The sequence below is a fragment of the Lemur catta genome, chromosome 13, assembly GCF_020740605.2.
Source record: "Lemur catta isolate mLemCat1 chromosome 13, mLemCat1.pri, whole genome shotgun sequence".
Lineage (NCBI taxonomy): Eukaryota > Metazoa > Chordata > Mammalia > Primates > Lemuridae > Lemur > Lemur catta.
In genome coordinates, this window is record NC_059140.1 from 50,750,896 (window position 1) to 50,769,197 (window position 18,302).

Sequence of the window (18,302 nt, forward strand, 5' to 3'; positions counted from 1 at the left end):
GGTAGTGTATGTGACAGTAATCTATTTGGAAAAGACTTGAAATAAATGCCTAAGAAGAGAATCTGAATATTTTGTGACATGTCATATCTACCCTTAAGTATACAGTGCAGAGAAATTTTTGTATACGTACACCTGGAGACATACACAAAATTTATCCATAGCAGCATAGTGTTTAATGATAACATTAGGAATAAAGAATATACGATTTCTGGTAGTGGCGGGCTATTTACTTGGCTAAACCTTCAGCTGGGAAAAAAATCATGGTAAAGTGACTTAAAATATGAATAGACTCAGCAAAATGCTAAGCTAATATCTGAGGAAACAAGAACCATCATTGCTTCTGATAATATTCACTAAGTTTATTTTAAGGTGGACAAACAGTGACAGTGATGCTGAACTCTTTCAGGGCCATCCATTGGTTTTCAGGGCCCTAAGCATTTTTAGTTGTAGTTTTTTTTTGTTGTTGTTGTTGGTTTGTACTTTTGCAGGACCCTGTACATATAAATAGTATGGTTAAAATGTATTTAAAAATTTGTTATCCCATTAAGATATACTAACACTTCAATGAGTATTTAAAATAATGGGTAAAGAAGTGATATATATTAGAGTTTATTATTCAATCAGTCCATGTAAAGATTCTGTGTTGTATCTGGGCCCTGTATCTTTCTGTTTAGGTTCAGGTTATATCTATGTGTTATTTCTCATCAAATAAAGTAGTAGCAACCCCATTTTTATTAATATTTCTGATTTTAGCTTTTGTGTCTCCTCTTTTTTTTTCTTTCTTTTGTCTAGCCAAAGGTTTGTACATTTTGTTGATTTTTTCAAAGTACCAACTTTTGTTTGTGTTGATTATTTCTATTACTTTTCTATTTTCTATGCTATTTATTCCGGTTGTAGACCTTTTTGCTCACTTTCTTCTGCTAGATTTGAGTTCAGTTTGGTGTTCTTTTTTTAGTTCCTTGTATGTAAAGTTAGGCTATTTATTTGAGATTTTTATTCTTTTTTAATGTAGGCATTTACAGCTATAAATATTCTCCTGAGCACTACTTTTGTTGGATTCTATAAATTTTGGTATATTGTATTTTTGTTTTTATTCCTCTCTAAGTACTTTATAATTGCTCTTGTGATTTACTCTTTGAAACATTGATTACTTAAGATTATGTTGTTTAATTTTCACATATTTACAAATATTACAGTTTTTCTTCTATTATTCATTTTTAGCTTTATTCCATAGTGGTCAGAAAAATACTTTGTAATGATTTCTGTCTTTTTAAATCAGGACTTCCTTTTTTTGTGTAACATATGGTATATTTTATAGAACATTTCATGTATACTCCAGAATGATATATAATGTTGTTGCTTAAAATATTTTATATAATATATGTATATTTTCTCCAGCTGGTTTAAAGTGTTCTTCAAGTCCTCTATTTGCTTATTGATTTTTTGTGTAGATGTTCTGTTTTGAAAGTAGGGTATTAAAGTCACGAAATATGAGTATAGAACTGTTTATTTTTCTACTCAATGTTATCAATTTTCTGTTGTATCTCTTGGGACTTTGTAGCTTGATGTCAATATGCTTAAAATTATTATACATTTTTGATAAATTGACTCATCAACAGACCTTTCTGTCTCTTCTAACATTTTCCTGACTTAATATCCATTTTTTGTGATATTAGTCTACCTACTGCAGTCCTCTTTTGTTTACTAAACACATGGAATATCTTTTTTTACTATTATTATCCATATTTGAAAAAATCGATACATAACATTTTACATATTTATGACATGCATGTAATATTTTATCAGGGTGTTTAAGGTTTCCACTACTTTAAGTATCAATTCTGTGTGTTGGTGGAAACAGTTCAAGTCCTCTCTTCTAGGTCTTTTCAAATATATAATATATTGTTGCTAACTAAAGTCTCTCTACTCTGCTATTGAACAATAGAACATATACCTTTCATCTAGCTTTATGTTTGTACTCATTAACCTACCTCTGTTTATTTCCCCCTCCCACTCACATACCTTCCAGCCTCTTGTATTTATCATTCTACTTTACTTTTATGGGATCAACTATTTTAGATCCCATTCTCATAAGTGAGAATATGTGATATACGTCTTCTTTTCATGGCTTATTTCACATAATATAATGACTTCCAAATACATCCATGTTTCTTCAAATGGTATGATTTCGTTCTTTTTATGGATGAATAGGATTCCATTGTGTACATATACTACATTTTCTTTATTCATTCTTTGTTGAAAACTTAGGCTGATTTCATATCTTTGCTAGTATGAATAGGGCCACAAAAACACATGAGCATAGGTATGTTAATATACTGTTCTTTTTCCCTTTGAATAAATACCCATTAGTGGTATTGCTGGATTGTACAGTAGTTCAAATTTTGGTTTTCTGAGAAATCTCCATAATGTTTTCCATAGTGGCTGTGCTAATTTATTTTTCCATTTATTGACTTTCAACTTGGTTTTGTTATTGGATCTAAAGTGAAACTCACATAGATAGTATAGAGCTGGATTTTTTCAAAAAATCCATTCTACTAGTCTCTGTCTCTTAATTGATAAGTTTAACCATTTACATTTAAAATGATTACTTATAAGGAATAACTTATTGCTATGGGCTGAATATGTCCCCAAAAAGTCATATGTCAAAACATAATGGCCAATGTGATAGTATTAAGAGGTAGGGCCTTTAGAAGATAATTAATTCACAAAGGCAGAGTTCTTATGGATAATATTAGAGTTTTTATAAAAAAGCTTAAGGGAGCAGGCTACTTTCTTCTGCTCTTCTGCCATGTGAGGACACAGCATTCATTTTCTTTTCCCCTTCCATTCCTTCCACCATATGAGGATACCCCTTTTTGCCCTTCTGTTATTTACACCATGTGAGGACACCTAGACAGTCCTATTTATGAGGGATGATTCACCAGACACTGAATCTGCCAACATTTTATCTTGGACTTTTCATCCTCTACAACTGTGAGAAAATAAATTTCTGATCTTTATAAATCATCCAGTCTCAGGCATTTATTTTCTATGGTGGCACAAACAAAGACACTTTGGACATTTTGCCATTTGTTTTCTACGTGGCTTATATTAGATATATTTTTTCCCTAAGTTCTTCTAATATTGTCTTCTCGTGTTTGGTTGACTTTTTCTAGCATAATGTTTTTATTTCCTTCTTATTTTCTTTTAATAGAGTTTTAAGTATCCTACATTTATAACAGACAAGTTGGAAGTTAGATTGAATAATATGTTAAAACTCTGATCCTATGCAATTTGATCACCACTTTTAGGTGGTTAATGTATAAATTATATTATATATTTATATATCATGTGCCCATTAACATATATTTAAAGCTTTTGTTTTTAAACCATATAGGAAACAAAAAGAAGTTACATCAAAAAATACTTTAATACTTACTTTTATACTTATCCATGAAGTTAGTTTTGCTGAGTTCTTTATTTTTTTCATACAGCTTTGAGGTGCTATTCCGTGACTTTTAATTTCAGCCTGACAGATTCCCATTAATATTTCTCATACGTAATAGCTGTGAGTGACAAAGTCCTCCAGCTTTTGATTATCTGAGGGTATCTTCATGTTTTAGGTATAACTTTATCAGATATTGACTTCTTACTTGACTTTTTTTTTTCTTTCAGAACTTTAAATATGTCATCCTAATGTCTTGCCTTTATGGTTCCTGGTAAGAAATCCTTTTAAGAATTCATATTGTGTGATGACTCATTTGTCTCTTGCTGCTTTCAAAATTCTTTCTTTGACTGTGGCTTTCAACATTTTGGTTATAATGTGGCTTGGTGTAGATCTCTTTTTGTTTATTCTATTTGATGTTTGTCTACTTTTTTGGATGTGCAGATTAATACCTTTTACCAAATTTGGAAAGATTTACCTATTATCTCTTAAAATATTCTTTCTGTCCCTTTTACTCTTTCTGTGATTCCCATAAGGTATATTTTGGTATACTATATGGCATCCCATAGATCCCTTAGGCTCTGCTAATTTTTATTCATTCTTTTATTTTTTCTCTCCTCATATGGGATAATTTCAAATTCCCTGTCTTCATGTTCACATATTCCTCTCTCTTCCTGCTCAAATTTGCTGTGCAACCTCTCTAATTAATGTCTGATTTCATTTATTGTACATTTAAGTTTCGAAATTTTTTTTGATTTTTAAAAAATAATTTGTATCTCTTTATTGATATAACTTTACCTTTTTGTACATTGTTTTATTAGTTTCCTTTTATTATTTTTCTTTGGTTTCTTTTATCTCCTTGAGTATACTTAATATATTTAAAGTCCTTGTCTAGTAAATCCAGTTTCTAGCCTTCTCTGGGGATGGTTCCATCATTTATTTTTTTCCTTTCCAATGGGTCATTCTTTTCTATTTTTTTTCATGATTTGTAACTGTTATTATTATTGAAAATTGAAATTTTGAATATTATAATGGGGTAACTCTGGAAATTAGATTCTCCATCGTTTATGAGTTGTCAATTATTTATTGTTGTAGTCATTTTGCTTTTTTAAAGTGAATTTTCCAAACTTTGGAAATATTGTAATCGTTGCTGCATGTGATCATTGAAGTCTTTATACTATTTTCTCAGTGATCAGCTGATCACTGATCACCTGACAGAGATTTCTTAAACACTTGGAAGAGATCAAACTACTTATCCATTCTAAACTACAATGGTGGGACCAGCATAAGATAGGCATTCTCATTCAAAAAGGAAGAAATACGCATGGAAAAGGGAATAACTGGTTCCAAGTAAGTCTAAAACCCAACAGCAGGAAAAATATCAAATCTCAAGCCTACAGAATAATCTTTCTTGGCTCAGTGCCCCACCTTTGGCACACTGAAGTTAGAGTTTGGGCTCCAAGGCCTTGGGGATCCCCACTCCCATGGCTTTGCTGGGTTCAGCCAATGCTACAGCTCTTACAGGTTGAAGGCTCTTGTCTGCAGCTCTTCCAGGCTGGTGTTGACACTGGTAGCTCTATGGATCAGGAGCCTTGATGGCAGCCTCACCCCTGCAGTGCCAGTAGATACTGCCCCACTGAGGCCTCTCTGTGGTGGCTGTGCCTGCACAGTTACATTGCCCTAGCAGGAGCTCTCTGCAGTGCTCCTCTCCTTCTACAGGTTTCTGCATGGGCCCCTAGGCTTTTTGTAACATCCTTTGAAATCTAGGGGGAGGAAGCCATACCCCCACAGCTCTTGCATTCTGTGAGCCTACAGACTTAACACCATGTGGAGGCCAGTATATTTGGCATTTGGACATTCCAAAGCTGTGGCCAAGTCACACTTGGACCTTCTTGAGCCGTACCTGGGGCAACTGGGGAGAATTGTGCACTGGAATGTGGAAAACAGAGTCCTGAGGTGGCTCTTGGCACTGAGCCTATATAGGGCACCCCAGGTCTGTCCCGTAAAACCAGTCTTCCATCCTAGAGCTCTAGGCCTGCAATGGGAGGCACAGCCTAAGAGAACTCTCAAATGACTTTGGGCTCATTCTCCCATTGTCTTAGTGAATAGCCTCCTGCTTTATTCTATCCATACTAATCTCTTTATCAAACAGTCTCTTGGTCACAACCTTGGTTTCCTCTCCTGAAAATGCTCTTTAATTCTGTATCTCAAGGCAAGGCTGAAAATTCTTTAAATCCCTAAATCATGGCTTCCCTTTAATTATAAATTCCATCTTTAAATTATTTCTCTCTTCTCTCATTTTACTATGCGCAGTTAAAATATGCCACACAGTACCACGAATGCTTTGCTGCTTAGATATTTCTTCTGACAGATATCCTTATTCATTGCTCTTAAATTCTGCCTTCAACAAAGCCCTCAGGCAAGGACACAATTCAGCCAAATTCTTTGCCACTTTATAACAAAGATGACCTTTCCTTCAGTTTCTAATACCTTGTTCCTCATTTCCATCTGAGACTTCATTAGTATTGCCTTTATTGTCCATATTTCTACCTACCATGTTGATCACAACCTTTTAAATCATCCCTAAGAAGTTTCAGATTTTCCCTACAGATATTCTCTTCTGAGCCCTCTTTGGGATTGCCTTTAATGCTCTGTTTATGTCAATGTAGGGTTTTTCTAGTCTGCTAATCCGAATTGTTCTAGTCTCTATCCATTACCCAGTTCCAAACCTGCTTCCACAATTTCAGGTATTTTTTATATAGCAATACCCCTATTCTCTAGTTCCAATTTTCTGTCTTAGATTTTGTGTGTGTGTGTGTCTGTGTGTGTGTGTGTGTGTGTGTGTGTGTGTGTGTGTATGCATGGGCTGCTATGACAGAATACCTAAGACTGGATAATTTACAGCAAACAGAAATTTATTGGCTCATATTTTGGCGGCTGAGAAGTCCAAGATTGAAGGGTTAGATTCTGGTGAGGCTTTCTGTGCCATCATCCCAGGGCAGAAATCAGAAGGGCAACAGAGTGTGAGAGACAGCAAGAGATTAAAATTACAGGCTCAAGTCCTTTTACAAAGGACAATATGATCCACTCATGAAGGCAGAGCCCTTGTAACCTAAACACTTTTCATTAGGCCTCACCTCCCAACACTGTTGCATTAGGGACATTAGGGATTAAGTTTTCAGCTCATGCTTTTAGGGGGATATATTAACACTATAGCAGGTATCAACATACTAATTTGGGGGTAGATAAAAATTCAGACCATAGCACCCTATGGCATATCTTATAACATTTTTCCTCCTTTTTCCTCTTGGAATCAAAACAGATATTTTCTATTTTATGTGACCCAGTTAACTCATTCTATTATGATGTTTTAAAATGTGCTTTGATGTGCTACTTTGTTCTTAATGCTATTATAATTTTGGAATTATTATATTATTGTATGTTATGGGGTTTCCCCTCTAAAATTTATGTTGAAATTTGATTCCTAATGTTGTAGGTGGACTCTAATGAGAGATGTTTGGGTAATGGGGATGGATCCCTCATGAATAGATTAATGCCCTCCCACTGGGTTGAGTTCTTACCCTATTAGTTCCCACAAGCCCTGGTTGCTAAAAAGAGCCTAACACCTCATCCCTCTTTATTCCTTCCTTTCTCATCATGTAATCTCTGCACATGCCAGCTCTCCTTCTCCTTCTGCCATGAATGGAGGCAACCTGAGTCAACTTCCCAGAAGCAGATGCTGCCATCATGCTTCTTGTACAGCCTGAAAAGCCAAGAGTCAAATAAACCTGTTTTGTTTATAAATTGGCCAGCCTCAGGTATTCCTTTATAACAATACAAATTGGGCTAAGACATTGTATTTTCTCTGAAAATAATTTAATAATTTTATAGATTCAGTTATCTGCCAATATTATTCATCTATTCATCTATTTTGTGGTATACCTTAATGAGAATTATTTCGGGATTTATGCTGAATCTTTCAAAAATCTATATCATCTGTTTATCATTTTTTTTCCTTTCTTTTGATTTTCCATCATTTGTCCATGTTTCTTCTTGGCATGCCTCATATGTTTGAATAAATGTCAGTTATTAAATATAAATAATTATAGAAATAATTTGAAGCTTTGGATAAATACCTACCTCTGCCATAAAGGAGTTACTTAACTGTGTGGTTGACAGAGTTTTGGCAGATCACTTTTGCCCATCCTGTGATTGATTTAGTTAAAGTTGGAATTTTACTCTCCCAGTAGGTACGTCTACTCATTGTTTACTCTTACACTCAAGATACCACCTAGAATTATGAGTCATTGACCAACTCCATTTGGTCAATTAAAGCTAAATTCTTCTTCCATCTTCCAAATTAAAAATTATAATTGGATATATATTTGGAAAACTTAATCTTTACCTCTATGTAATGTCATAAAAAAATCAGTTCTATGTGGGTTGGTGATCTAAACTGGATAAAAAACAACTAAAACTACTAGAGAAAAAAGGTATGTCATTTTCAACACCTAGAAATGCATAGTAATTTTTTCTGAGAAAAACAGATATAATAAAAATAAAGGAAAATTTGTAAATTAACTATTTTAAAATAAAAAAAATCTAAACAGATGCAATTAAAGTGACAAAAAAGCAAGTGACAGAGAATATAATTAAGATATAATGATACAGCATTCGTACCATTATATATGAAAAACATAGAACTCAAATTGTGTACCTACATACACACGCACACAATCACACACATATTACAGACAACTCAGTAGAAAAATAGGCAAAGAACTTCAAGAGTTTTGCAAAAAGATTTTCCTCAAAATGAAACAACACAAAAATAATAATATATGCACACTAAAGTGGCTAAAATGAATAAAAACAAAGATCTTTGAACAATTGAACAGTGTATCTGTCTATAAATAATGGGTCATGATAAAACAGTTTCAGAATAATGTTTAAATATTACATTTCTTAGATATTAACACTTTTCATAAATATTTCTCAATAAATTTCTCTTTTTTATACTTAGGTATAGTTATTACACCCTTTATGAATACTTGTAGTAAGTACTCAGTAAATACTCTTTTCTAGTTTATATCTTTTTCAGTACATTAATATGCCCTATCTTATCTGTTGTCAAACTATTTGGCCATATTAAACCATTAAAATCAAGTTTCATACACAGAAAAGATTATCCAGCAATAGGAGAGAATTGTCAATTGGGGGCCAGATGAATGAAAGAAAAAAAACCTGTCGGTTTTACTTTTATTATATTTGATATTTAAACATACATATAAATATACCCAGGGCTTTCATTAATTGAATTTAGAGGACACAAGAAAGACAACGGCTTGTAAACAATTTACAAGAAACTGATATATTAAACAAAATGCTAATATATTCATTTGCATTTTAAAATACAATTGTCATGAGGAGCAATAAGACCAGGAGAGACAAGGACATTCTTTCCCCAGGACAGTTTACATGAACATCCATATCATAAACCAAGATTAATTGATCAGAGCACAGTAAGGAACTGTTGTGTGATTCATTTCGTTATTGAAAATAAGTACCTATCTCTGTAATAGGAATATGAATTTTCACAGTTCTTTATAGCACCTTGAAGTAGCTTTAGATTCTCTTGGATATTCAAAATTTACATTTGTATTAACAATATGAATGCACAATACTGACTGTATCCTCTCATGAAAGTGAACAGCAGGACAAAATCTCAGGCCTGGCCATTTGATTTTCAATGCATGCTGGCTCTCAACAAACACCCATAAATTCACAATTATTTCCCAATTACTCTATTTGCACAGGTTGATAGGTCAGCATGTAGCCAATATCCAAAATTGTCATATATGGTAAGAGCTTATGTAAGTTACGTAAGATGGGAGGGTGGGAGCTCTTTGAATTACCTCACTGGATGGCCACTCTGATCATAGGATCTCTTTTGCATCTGTTTGATCTCCTAGGGACATGGAGATCACAGAATATACCAGAAAAAGTTATGCCACCGTGACCCCACACTATGAACAACATCAAATATGTCTAAGAAATTTTGCCTTTCACCTGGATTTGTGGTTTCTTTCTATGAAACAAATTTATACTTGTGTCAGCCATGAAAGGGTATCACATTGCTTACCAATACAATGCAAACATTAAGGCAGTAATGGAAAATATGATAGAAATCTGCTTTTTTTAGTTAGATCATAGATTTGATGAAAGGTATTTAAGCCTCTCAATTATGTAAATAATTTTCAGTACTACATATATATTAATAAAATAGTTTTGCCTCTACATGAAAATAGAATTGAACAATTGAACACAATGAGAGTTTGCAAACAAAATGAAATAAAACGATAATCCCAATTAAAATTACCAAAAAAATTAGATACAGCTCTTCACCAAAAGAACTAAAGATTTTAAAAGCATATTTATTTGACAAAAATAAAATCATTATCCACACATTGACAATTTCAACATTAACTTGACATGTTCTATTTCTAGCAGTGTTGAATGTGCAAAATTTTATTTCTCCATCTTTTTTTCAGTGCTGAAGTCAATACACAAAAGCTGCTTATGGGAAAGGTTTGGCAGCTACAGCCTCCCAGATGTTAAGATATGTGTTCTGTGAGCCCTGGCAGCTGGGTCTATGTGTGCTCCCCAGTTATATTTCCTGTCTGACCTCATGATTGGCTCCACTGTTAGCCATGGTGACAGCTGTTCAGCTGTACTGAGGTTTGGTCTATTATTCATTATTTATTGCAAACTACAGCTCAGCACAGTTAAGTAGCACTATCTACTAGATGTAATTGTGCAAAACAAATTTCTTGCCTCAGAATCCCTGATCTAGAGAACATGATATTAAGGCACCAGAGGAGCCCACAGTCAGCAAAACCAGGAGAAGCATTGTTTTTTTTTTCATCCTGTGCTTTCTAGAGAGACCCTTTCCTTATCTCTTCTACACAGCATCAATATAAGGTATAAACTGAATGAATTCATTAAAAATAAGTTCATAATGAAAAGGCATATATTGTGGTATTTTAAAATAAAATTCAGGCACTCAAAATTACATTATGTTGTAAGAGTTTTAACAATAAGTGCTCTTGCAAGGAATAACAAACTGTAAGTTTAGGAGACCTACAGTGAGAGGACTGACTTAATCCAATGACTACATATATTTATACTTATAAATTTCTTTCTAAGCACTGTGCTGACAGCATACCACAAATTTTTTATGCTGTGATTTTATTATTGTTAGCACATTTTCTACTCTCCTTTGTGACTTTGTTTTCCTTGGGCAGGTATTATTTACAAGTGTCATTTAATTTAAAATCAAGTGTCTTATTATTATTGATTTCTAAATGAATTCTATTATGAATAGAGAACATATACTGCAAGATTTTAGACTTTTGAGATAATATGACTTATTTTGCGACACAGTATGTGGTCTGACTTAATGAGTATATCATATGAATTTGAAAATAAGCGTATTCTACAGTTCTTCAGTTTAGTATTTAAGATATCAGTTAAATGATACGACATCTCTTTGGTTCTCCTGGAGAGAATTGGAACCCATTGTATTAAGTGAAGTATCCAAAGAATGGAAAAACAAGCATCACATGTACTCACCAGATAATTGGTTTCCCTGATCATCACCTAAATGCACATCGGGGAAGGATACCAATTGGATATCAGACTGAGACGGGGGTGGGGGGGGGGTGGGGGGAGGGGATGGAGGTATGACTACATGGTGAGTGCCAGGCGCACTGTCTGGAGAATGGACACTCTTGAGGCTCTGACTCAGGGGGATGGGCGGGACATGGTCAATGTATATAACCTGAACTTATGTACCCCCATGATGAGCTGAAATTAAAAAAAAAAAAAAAAAATCAAAGACAGGCCCGGCGCAGTGGCTCATGCCTGAAATCCTAGCACTCTGGGAGGCCGAGGCGGGAGGATTGCTTGAGTTCAGGAGTTCGACACCAGCCTGAGCAAGGGTGAGACCCTGTCTCTACTAAAAATAGAAAGAAATTAGCCAAACAACTAAAAAAGAAATTTTTTTAAAAAAAGAATAAAAAGAAAAATCAAAGACAAAAAAAAAAAAGATCTTCCAGATAATTTATGTTTTTAATGATTAGGTTGTTATTTTAAAATTAGTTTCTAAAGGAGGGGTGTTAACATATCTAAATATAACTGGATGTGTCTCTTCCTTTTAATAGTACTCTTAGCTATGCCTTACGTATTTTGAAGCTCTGAATTTAGCTGCACACACATTTTGATGTTATGTCCTTCTTAGTAATTGGATTATCATCATTGCAAAATACCTTCTTTATTTTTGGTAATACTCATTTTCTTGGGTTCTATGTTGCTTGAATAAATATAATCACTTCATCTTTAATATGCATACTGTATGCATTGGCAGGTTTGTCTTGCTTTCAACCTCTGTATATCTTTATATTTAAAGTATATCTCTTATAAACAGCATATAATTGGCTCTGGGCATTTTATTCCATGTCTAAAAATCTCCAGTTTTTAATTGCAGATGTTAATTTATTTGTATGTAAAAATATGTTGTTATATTTTTTCTACTATTTTGTTAGTTGTTTTTATTCCACTCATCTGTTTTTTGATAATCTCATCTCTATCTCCTGCTTACTGTTGGCTCAATCCAACATATGTTTTGTCATTTGTCTGTTGATTCTTGAACCATATATTTTTCAATAAGCTTTATTGATAGTTCTAGTGATTAAAATTTACATCCTTAGATTTTTATATATTTAATATTGTATCACTTTATCTGTGCTATTATCATAATTATATATATGTGTTATGTGTGTATGTTTTATGCTTGGTATAAATACTGAAATATACTCTTTGAATTTTTGCATTAGTCTTGTAGATTTGAAAGAGACAAAACAATGAAGCAAAAAAGATCACACATACACATGCACACATATATATACATGATCATATATATATAATCTTTTTTTTTAATTGAGAGAACCTAACAAGACTAAATGTTTATTCTCTTAGTAACGGAGTTTCAAATTATGTGAAGCAAAACTGTTAGATTAGCATGAAGAAACAGAAATAGACAAACACAATTATAGCTGAAAAATTTCATCACCTTCTCTCTCAATGATCAGTTGTTTTTTATTTCTGCATATTATGGGGGTTCATATGTTTAGCTTATGTATGTTGCCCTTGCCCCCCACCCCCTGCCCCTGAATCAGAGCTTCAAGCATGAGGAAAATGCAAATAAAAACCACAATGAGATATCACTTATCTCCAGTGAGAATGGCCTTTATCAAAAAGTCCCAAAACAATAAATGTTGGCATGGATGTGGAGAGATAGGAACACTCATACACTGCTGGTGGGACTGCAAACTAGTACAACCTCTGTGGAAAGCAATATGGAGACACCTTAAACAGATACAAGTAGATCTACCATTTGATCCAGCAATCCCATTACTGGGCATCTACCCAAAAGAACAAAAGACATTCTATAAAAAAGACATCTGCACTCGAATGTTTATAGCAGCACAATTCACAATTGCAAAGATGTGGAAACAACCCAAGTGCCCATCAAAGCATGAGTGGATTAATTAAATGTGGTATATGATCTTTTATATATACCCACACATTTACTATTTCTGATGCTCTTTTTTCTTTCATGCTGACTAAAGTTTTCATTTGTGTCAATTGCCTTCAGCATGGAGATCTTCCTTTACTGTATCTTGCAGTGTTGGTTTGTTGTCGGCAAATTATCTCAATTTTAATTGATAAAAATGGCATTATTTTATCATAATTTTCTAAAAATATTTTAGGTTGACATAGAATTTTGTGTTGGCAATTCTTTTTATTCCTTTACTGAGTTCAAAAAATATTATTTTATTATCTTCTGACCTCCACTCTTTCTAATTAGAAATCCATCATCATTTGTACTGTTACCTTCTATGTGAAACATTATTTTATAAATTGACTTCTCTTAAAAAGGCTGTCTTTATGCTTTATCTTCAGCCATTTGGAAGCCTTACGAAGTTTTCTGTGTTCTCATTGTGATTTGTGTGTGCTTGAGTTTTTAAGTTTATGTTTTACAACAGATTTTGGAAATTTTGGGCCGTTATATCTTCAAATATGTTTCTGCCCTTTTCCATTTCCTCTACTTTTTGGGCTTTATTACATATGTCATAGACAACATATTCTCAGAAGTAAATAATTGTCCATTCATTCTTTCAATGCAATGAATTATAAATGGAAGTATAGTTTGTTTTATACCAGCACTCACTCAAGATAAATAGAAACTTTAGGATGGGCATGGTGGCTCAGGCCTGGTGTGGTGACTCACACCTGTAATCCCAGCACTGGGAGGCTGAGGAGGAAAGATCACTTGAGGCCAGGAGCTTGAGACCAGTATGGGCAACATAGTAAGAGCCATCTTTATAAAAAATAAATAAATAATAAATACCAGGGCATGGTGGTGCATGCCTTTAGTCCCAGCTATTTGGGAAGCTGACACAGGAGGATCCATTAAGCTCATGAATTTGAGGTTACAGTGAGTTATAACCATGCCTCTGCACTCTAGCCTGAGACAAAACAAGACCCTGCCTCAAAAAAAATATAGACAAAACATTTTAAAATGTGTATAAAGAACTTTGAACTTTGTTATCTAAGGAAGCAACAAGCAACAAGGGGTTTGGAGGATAAAATTAACAACAGAACAAGGGAAGTCTAGAAAATTAATCATAATTTTTGTTGTCTTTTTTTCCCCTTTGGATGTATGACAATTTGAAAACAACATGAGAGTTGCTGAGATAAAGAGCATACCTATCAGTGTTTTTATGAGGCTGGTAGAGATGGCAGACACTGGACTTCATTCTCTGCTAAGAAAGAAAGAACCTAACTAACACTCCAAATTTCCTTTTGGGTCTCATCGGGAGTAAGTTTTGTAAAAGGTATACCTGATATGCATCAGTCCTCATCATGATCTCAATCACCGACTATCTTCAGTTACACCATCACAACTATTTGCCTAAAGTAAAAAATTATTATTACTGGAGGCAATTTTATTGGAGATATCATATTTCCTCTTCATCTTTCCATACCCAGTGCCTAACATTTATGTAAAAATGACAAAGTCATCAAAAACAGGATAAAAAATAGACCTAGAATAGTCTGTTGGCCAAGACTTTGAAATAACTATAGTTAAGAATCTAAAGAAAATAATAAAGCAAAGAGAAAAATTATAATAAAATATTAAATAGTAACAAACCTTACTTATAAACTCATATGCCAACATTGTACAGAATTGGGAAGATATACGAGCATCCACTATAAAAAAGAAACTGTTCTTTTTCAGAAATATCACCTCCCAAATCCTATACAATTTTTCATTTTCACTAATTTTCCAATGAAAATTATGAGACATTCTAAAAAATCTATTCTAATCACCAGAACTGAAGAGAAACATTAGTTAATTAAAGTATAATGTATCTGCAGGGGATTGGTTTGTTGATAACTGACAAGGAGTTTAAATTACTATCAGTATGTTCAAGATAATAGAGAAGATAGACTACAAAGGAGAAAATCTGGAGAGGTTTGATAAAGATTTGGAATCCCTATAAAATATCAATTTTTAAAAGTGCAAAATACAGTTATTAAATGGGTTTAACAGAAGACTAAACATAGTAATCTGTGACTTGTGAGGATTAATATAGAAATAAAACTGATTTAAAGCTGGATGGCAAACATTTTCTGTCTTTCAGAGTGCCTCAATGTTTTTTAGGTTTTTTGTTTGTTTGTCTGATTGTTGGTTTATTGCTTTTATTCTTGGCTAAGATAAAAGCAGTGACATTTATGACATGCTTTTCAATGTCTGAAAGTTTTCTTGTAAAACCTAGTATTAGTTTCTTTATTGATGATTTGCAACTATTCTAATCGGTCTGGCAAGACTGACCACTGAGTAAGCAAGAGAGCTTTTTAAATGTGTTCTCTCAAATTCAAGATTCTTTCCACAAGTCTTGATGATTCAAGCTAGTCTCAAGACAGTGCAGCTTGTAAGACTGGGCTCAAGCAGGGGTTTATGCTGCAGTTACCCGTTGGATCTCCAATGCTTACCTGCCTTCTCTTTCTCTTGCTGCACTATATCATTCATTTTTAATGAAAGTCTCATGTCAGTGTAATCTTTGTCATCTGGTGAGTATCTTCAAATATATGAACTGGGAAACAATAAAAATAGTGACCTGAAAGATAAGTCAGTATGTTTATTTCAAACAAGGGAAGATGAAATATAAAGCAAAGTGTAAGATATATATTTATATATATATATAATATCTATATTACATATAGATATATATAAAACGTCATCTAAATGGAAATGATAAAGAATTGGGCAAAACAATCTATGAAGACAGAATAATAAAAGTTTTTTATTTAATAATAAAAGTTTTTAAATAAAAAACTTTATACCCTGAGCAATGTCTTCTTCAATAGAGAACAGACAGCTCAATATTTGAAAAGAAGCTTCCTGTGTGCTAATGATTTCTATTAGTTTTGTATGCTGCATAACAAATTATCTCTAAATTTTCAGGTTAAAACAATACTTATTCATTATTTCAATTTCTGTAGTTCAGAAGTCCAGACACAATATAATTACATTCTCTGCTTAAGGTCTCACAAGGTTGAAACCAAGGTGTTAGCCAAGCGGCGTTTTCATCTGGAATACATAGCCCTCTTCTGAGCTCATTATGTTGTTGGAATAATTTAGTTCTTTGTGATTATATAACTGAAGTGCCTGTTTTCTTGCTGGCTGTTGATGGAGGTTGCTCACAATGCCTAGAGGCCGCTCTCAAGTCCTACCTGTGTAGCCCTCCCACAATGTGGAAACTGACTTCTTCAAAGCCAGTGGGAGAATCATTCTCACATCAGTAATAATCTGATGTGAGATTTTAAGAACTTTCACCAAATTGATTCTGGGCCCACACAGGATAATATCTCTTACCATTATCTCAAAATAAACTGATTTGTGGCTTTATTTATGTATACAAAATTCCTTTACCTTTTTCATACAATATGGCCTATAATCAGGAGAAGAAGATTATACAGAGTATGCACAGTGTTGGGGACAGGAATCTTGGAGGGAGGCTATATTAGATTCCCATCTACCACATGATCCAAGTAGTGATTGAGTATCTGATTATAGAAATTAGGAATATTATGACTGGAACTACCCTTTACCACGGTCAAATCTGCTAATCAGGTGCAACAGCAATCAATCAAATAACTCAAGTGGCAATTTGATAACAGAGTCCAATAGGCCTATTGTAAACTAGTAAAGATCATGAACTGGTGGCATAGACACATATGCCTATTTTTGCATTGACCGTTTCCCTCAGCTCACCTCTACAACTTTATGGGTGGGGGGAAGGTTCCTCACAATTACCTCACTGAAAAGGAAAGATATTAGTCTTGGTTTACATATGAATCAACTTGATATTGTTGGAGTGAGATAAAAATAGACTGCAATAGTAATACCACACTAGTCAGAGGATGCAGTTCTGAAATACACCAATGTAGGACATTGACTCAGTAGGTAATAAGGCAAGATTACTTCACTCGATATGAACCCAAGAATATTGATCCAAGTGTACAGAATGCTGTACAGTAGCAAGTGGCTTGGCTGATTGATTAGAGTCCTGAAAAGAGCAAGATTAGAAAATCAGATATATTGAAGTCTGGGGCATAAGCATGTGGATGGACATATTGAAGTGGGCACAAGGTATGTGAAACTTTGTGTCTCACATCAGTGGGCCCCAGAAAGCACCTGCAGCAGAGGAGGAACTCAACAACCTGTTAGGAACATACCCAGTGGATGTCAACTGCTCTGTATCCTCAGCCACTCCAGGCTTGTTCACTGGCCTCATGAAGAGTGTAGCAATGATAATATTGAGGGATGTTAGCCACAAACCACAGAGTGCTTGTGCCTCTCTCCAACCTGTCATGAGCAGAGACCAATTCTGAGCCCTGTATATGGCAGGTATCCAAAGAAGACAAGCCAGTCACTCTCTGCTAAGTTGATTACATTCAAGCCCTTCCATACTGGAGGGTTGAGTCACTTATTCTTAGCAGAAATGATGCTTAATCTGGATATGAGTTTATTTACCTAACATTTTCCTTTCCAGTATTGCTATCTGAGAGTTTTACACTTGTCTAACATAATAAGAACCAATAATCTAATGACTAACCTCAAATATGGGACCCTGCATAGATCCCTTCAGAATAAATAATCTTTTTACAGAAAATTAGGTACAAAAGTGAGAGAAGAATTCCTTGGAGTATTACATGCTCTATTGCTGGAAGGAGCTGTCCTGATCGAATACTGGTATGGCCTATGAATTGCTCAGCTAAAGCATCAGCTCAGAGGCAGCATTCTGCATTGAATCAGTGCCCACTACATAGTGTCATGTCCCACAGAGCAAACGTGCATGATCTGAAAAGCAAAAGGGATAGAAGGAAGAAATAGCTTTTCTTACCAGTGTTATAGTTATAGAATTTATGCTTTATATTCCCACAGTTTTAGGCTCTGGTGATTTGGAAAGGCTAATTCCTCAGGGAGTGAGTATTTGCAAAAGGGAGCAGACTGTGGTGAAGCATTAAGTGTCTCATAGAATTGTATGTGAAGCAAAAAAAAAAAAGGGACTTACTTTATCAACGGCTGGAGTCAAATGGTAATCATTGGGAGCTAGGATTCATGATAAGCAATGTAGGTAGGGAGGAGTATGTTTGAAACATATATTACTCTTCCATTTGCATGTCAAGAGTGACGGGACCATTGAAGAGGCCACTGGAAGCAGGA